The sequence below is a fragment of the Oncorhynchus mykiss genome, chromosome 1 (assembly GCF_057628025.1).
Source record: "Oncorhynchus mykiss isolate SJ-2025 chromosome 1, ASM5762802v1, whole genome shotgun sequence".
NCBI lineage: Eukaryota > Metazoa > Chordata > Actinopteri > Salmoniformes > Salmonidae > Oncorhynchus > Oncorhynchus mykiss.
This window is the reverse complement of record NC_143022.1, coordinates 87,309,577-87,315,429: the sequence shown is the minus strand read 5'-3', so window position 1 is coordinate 87,315,429 and position 5,853 is coordinate 87,309,577. Positions and strand designations below refer to the sequence as shown.

General features: G+C 40.7%; 1 long non-coding RNA gene across 1 annotated transcript; it reads left to right on the top strand.

Annotated features, from left to right (window-relative positions):
• The first annotated feature begins 6 nt into the window (after window positions 1-6).
• On the top strand, window positions 7-4,530 carry LOC110531009 (uncharacterized). Its single transcript, XR_005053182.2, has 4 exons — window positions 7-96; window positions 702-798; window positions 3,610-3,770; window positions 3,984-4,530. It is a non-coding gene; the product is annotated as an uncharacterized LOC110531009 (long non-coding RNA).
• Window positions 4,531-5,853: the final 1,323 nt, after the last annotated feature.

The following is a 5,853-nucleotide window of genomic DNA, read 5'->3' as shown; positions in this document are numbered from 1 at the left end:
GGTTTTGACTATTTCACAGATGATCCGTTATATTGACCAGATACTATAGTGACTAGGGCCCGAAAGGTTGCAAGATAGAATCCCCAAGCTGACAAGGTAAACATCTGTCGTTCTTCTCCCGAACAAGGCCGTTCATAGGCTGTCATTGTAAATAAACATGTGTTCTTAACTGACTTGCCTAGTTAAATATATATATATATATTTTAATAATTAAGGCTGCAGTACGGTGATCACCACTGACCCAGATATGCCAAGACCCTCAAAATGCCTTATACCTGTGGTGGCATCGGTGTAGATGATCAGGTCCTGTACATATCCTGTCAGAGAGCCACGTAAAGAGAACTTGACTCCAAATCTGTGACGCTTTGATGGGAGAATGTTGGCAGAATGTAAGCCTCCCTTTCCAAGCCATGTGAGGCTATTTTTATGCCAGAGACAGTATTTTCTTTCAGTTCATGAGAATACTTGCAAACAAATTATGCACATTCAGTAGGCTAAAGACATTATGAATGTTGATACATTTGAAAAGAGCCTTGGGGTTTTCTGTAATATGATTATGGGCATACCTGTTGGTTTCCTGCACCACACTCTCCACCAATTCCTCAAGGAACAGTTTAAAACACTCTGCCTCTGAGGAGGTAGGCAGGGTGCTTTGTATGCCAGACAGGGTGTCATTGAAGTCTATCTCTGATTGTTTGAAGTGACAGGATCTCCAGCAGCAGGGCGCGACCTCCTCAACTTCGACCTCTTCTCCCTTACAGCCTACAAGATTGGCAGTAGCACCAGCATCTTGGGAAGGTGAGGGATGATCATTGCCTGCAATGTTTGGCAGGGCACCATTGTCACTCTCATACACAGGTTCTTCAGAATGACAAAATATCTATTGTACCTACTCATCAGTAAGGCGTTTCCTTTTGAAACCGGACATTGTCTCTATACTCAAAGGCTATCAGTGTCTGTCAAGAGTTACGTTTTTTGTCATGACTGACTTAGATTGTAGGTATGGTTACTCTGGGTTGCCAGTTTAGACCTTCCCAGGAGTTTTATTTTTATTCAGATTATAAACATCTGTGTTTATTGATGAATCACCCATCATAGTAATATTTCCTCCATCATATCCCCTCATGATACCTTCCCCCATTTCCGTTTTCCTGTGTGTGGGTGGCAGAAATATTTACACTTCATCATATTGTTGCACTGTGCGCATCATCTGCATAGCTACCATTTGGCAGAGGGCGTAAAAGAGCTTGGCTAGTTTTCTTTTGTGGCTGGCAGTTGGCATGAACCAATTTATCGCGTAAATTGCGACCTCTCCTATACACAATACGTGGTGGATATTTAAATTCAGCCGGCAAAACTGGGTCCGATGATAAAATATGCCAGTGTTTCTTGACCACACCTCACACTTTTCGCGAATTCAAAGTATATGTTCTTTTGAACATTACGGAGTGTTCTTTGGCTTTAGCGGGTCTTTTTTGTAGCAGTTCATCTCGTGTTTTTTCCAATGCCAAATTAAGAGCCTCATCCACACATTGTGACGAGTAGCCTCTTAGAAACCTCATGCGCATCTCCGCTGCTTTTTCTAGATAATCCTCTGTGGAGTGGCATATACGGCGCAGTCTAAAAAAATGTATTCTTGGAAGTCCTCTTTTTAATGGCTAAGGGTAGAAGCTGTCACCCTGTAATAGAGTATTTCTGTCCGTTTCTTTTCTATACAGAGTTGTAAACAGGCTTCCATTTGATTTCTCAATCCACAAATCGAGATAATGAACACGTTGAGTGTCAAATTCAATAGTGAATTTGAGATTAGGGTCAATGTCATTGAGTAGTGCCATAAAATCTGACAGTTCTTCTTCAGTTCTATATGGTGGTGACAGAAATATTCACACTTCAACATATTGTTGCACTGTGCGCAACCTCTGCATTTATAGCAACCATTCGGTAGAGGGCGAAAAAGAGGGCGAAAAAGAGCCTGGCGAATTTTCTTTGTGGCTGGTAGTTGGCATGGACCAATTTATCTCGTAAATTGCGACCTCTCCAATATACAATAAGTGGTGGATTCTTAAATTCAGCTGGAAAAGCTGGGTCCGATGATAAAACATTTCTTGACAGCATCAACCATTTTTTACGAGTTCAAAGTGTATGTGTTGGTGAACATTCCAGAATGTTATTTAGCTCTAGTGGGTCTTTTTTGTAGCAGTTCATCTCGTGTTTTCCCCAATGCCAAATGAAGAGCTTCATCCACACATTGTGGAGAGTAGCCTCTTCTTGGAAACCTATCACGCATCTCTGCTGCTTTTTCTAGATAATCCTCTGTGGAGTGGTGTTTACTGCACAGTCTGAAAAACTGGCTTCTTGGAAGTCCTCTTTTTAATGGCTCAGGTTGGAAACTGTCCCCCTGTACTATATCATTTCTGTCCGTTTCTGTTCTATACAGAGTGGTAAACAGGGTTCCATTTCATTTCTCAATCCACATATCGAGGTAATGAACACGTTTAGTGTCACATTCAATAGTGAATTTGAGATTGGGGTCAATATCATTGAGTAATGCCATAAAGTCTGACAGCTCTTTTTCCATTCCTCCTCATATGCAAAAACATGCTGTCAATATATCGATACCACTTCAGGACTTTATTCAAAAATTGATTTTTGTTTTCATTATTAACAAAACGTTCTTCAAAAAGACCCACATAAAGGTTAGCATGTCTCGGAGCGAATGTGAAGCCCATCGACGTTCCATTCGTTTGTAGGTGGTATTCATCATCAAACCTGAAATAGCTGTACGTCAAAACATATTCAGCTCTAGAATAAAGTTTGTTGGTGGCTATTCGTTAGTATCTCTGTCTCTCAAATAGTGTGCTAGTGCTGCCAGCCCCCCTCCCCCCACATGGGGAATGCTGATATATTGACTGTCGACATCTAATGTGACCAAAATACAGTCTTCTTTTAAACCCGTTATTGGTGATATCTTGTTTATGAAGTCTATAGAGTATTTTTACATATGATGGCAATGATTGCACATGAGATTTAATAAAATAATCTACAAAGTTCGACAATGGGTCTAGCATTGAGCCTATTCCTGCAACCACTGGTCTGCCTGGATAGTTGCCTTGTTGTGTTTTAGGTTTGTGTAATTTCTGTAAAATGTATAAGCATGGACGTATGGCACATTTGCAGCAAAGATATTCATATTCAGGTTTTGAGATAAGGTTGTTTAATAGGGCTCCAGATTAGTGGATGCCTCTGTGTCCAAGTTTCCATGTCCTCCCGGTGCTGCGTATCTGTATCCTCCGATCAGCGGTGCGTCCCCTTCGTCAGCCTCTCCGTTGAGCTGGTAGTCCTCTGTGTCTCGCTGGTATTTCTTGATCTTTGTTGCTTGTAGAGAGTCTCTGTGTTTCCCAATGGACTGCTTGATCGTGTCGTCTATGGCTGTAAAATTAGGGCCTAGAACCTCCTTCATTATAGCCTCATGTTCGCTAATCTTAACTTTAACTTCTTTCACTTCCTTCGACACATGTTCAACGATTAATAGCATTAAATCTAATGAGCATTTGTTGAGTATTTCACCCCATTGCTGAACAAAAGTTTTGTCGTTTTTCCCTATTCTAGGCTCCTTCTGTATTCTCAGTCCTCTTGGAATGCGCTTGTTGCGCCAAAACTCGCTAAGAGTGGTGCCATGCAGGAACAAATGTGTTTCTTTCTCTCGGAGTCTCTGGAGTTGGATTTTGAGTTTGACAGTCGAGCGTGGAACTGGGTTGCCTATGTTGGAGGTAGGAAAAATAATCTTATTGGCGTCTTCTTGTGTGAATGAAAGGGTACTCGCACAATGTGTGGTAAGTGAGTTTAACTCTCGTAGTGGATCCATTGTGTACTTGGTACGTCTTTTACTTTTGTGTATACTTTCAAGATTCCAGAGTGTGGATTGAAAAATAGTTATACAAAATTCAAAAGGCACTCGCACATCTGAGCAATCTTATTTGCAGGTGCATGGCAACAATTGAACAAGATGAAGGAAAAAGGGTCTCTGTATTTTGCCTCCAACCCCCTTCGATGCGTAGAACGGATGTGGGTGGGGCCAGGTCTACATAAGGGTGCACATTTTAAAAAATCACAAAAGCTCTGACGAAGGCCATGTGGCCGATACGTAAGCTTATTAAATATCGGTGATACTATCAAGAGCAGTGTGCGGTTTCCTTTTTCCTCAGCTAAAGACTTACAGAAATCTCTGTAAGATGCTAACATCTCTGTTGACGAGTCTACAATTCGTAAAATACTAAACAAGAATGGTGTTCATGGGAGGACAGCACGGAAGAAGCCACTGCTGTCCAACAAAAACATTGCTGCACATCTGAAGTTCGCAAAAGATCACCTGGATGTTCCACAGCACATCTGGCAAAATATTATATATTGGTTGAGGTTATTGCTGCCAAAGGAGGGTCAACTTGTTATTAAATCCAAGGGTTCACATACTTTTCCCAACCTGCACTGTGAACGTTTACACAGTGTGTTCAATAAAGACATGAAAAATGATCATTGTTTGTGTGTTATTAGTTTAAGCAGACTGTTTGTCTGGTGTTGTGACTTAGATGAAGATCAGATACAATTTTCTGACCAATTTATGCAGAAATCCTGGTAATTCTAAAGGGTTCACATACTTTGTCTTCCCACTGTAAGTAAACATACTTTAAAGTTCTACTTAAGTTGTTTTGGGGGGTATCTGTACTTTACTATTTATATTTTTGACAACTTTTACTTTTATTTCACTACATTCCTAAAGAAAATATTGTACTTTTTACTCCATACATTTTCCCTGACAACCTAAAGTACTCGTTACATTTTGAATCATTAGCAGGACAGGAAAATTGTGAAATTCACACACTTATCAACAGAACACATGGTTATCCCTACTGCCTATGGTCTGGTGGACTCACTAAACACAAATGCATTGTTTGTAAATAATGTCTGAGTGTTGGAGTGTGCCCCTGGCTATCCGTAATTTTTTGAAACAAGAAAATGGTGTCGTTTGCTTTGCTTATTATAAGGAATTTGAAATTATTTATACTTTTACGTTTGATACTTACATATATTTTAGCTATTCCATTTACTTTTGATACTTAAGTATATTTTAAACCAAATACTTTTAGACTTTCACTCAAGTAGTATTTTACTGGGTGACTTACTACTTCTTCAGTCATTTTCTATTAAGGTATCTTTACTTTTAATTAAGTATGACGATTTGGTAGTTTTCCCACCACTGCTCCATAGTAACTAATGTCAGCTGGAGCCATTGATGTGAGTGGCGAGCACCACAGTACACCGCCAAGAGTCACAGCAGCCGCTGATTCAGTGAGACCGGAAGTTCCAGAAGTGACAGTCCATGTCAAGTCCGAGAGAGAACCCAAAGCGTTCAGAGGTGACAGCTCTGACAGATCCACAGTTCAAGAGTGGGTCGACATCACAAAAGCTTATCTGGAAAAACAAAGATGTGATGTGACTGATTAGGCGGAAGAGATCATGAACAGGTTGATGGGAAAAGCAAGGGATGTCGTGAAGATTGGCGAGTGAGTGGATGTCATACTATCACATTCTCCTGCAGTACTTCAGTGACATGTCATCCTGTCTGCCTCTTGAAGACTTCTACAGTCCCAGACCCAAGCTAAAGAAGAACCTAATCAACTACTGGATCAGGCTCAACAAAGCAGCAGATCAAGCCGATAAGGGTTTACGTAGACAGGGTGGGAGGATGGAAAATATAATTCAACAAGTGGTTCGCATGTTTGTGAAAAATTTCCCTGATTCTGAGCTCTCCTGCAGGTTCAACTGCAAAGCACTTGTCATGACGTTGGCCTGGGG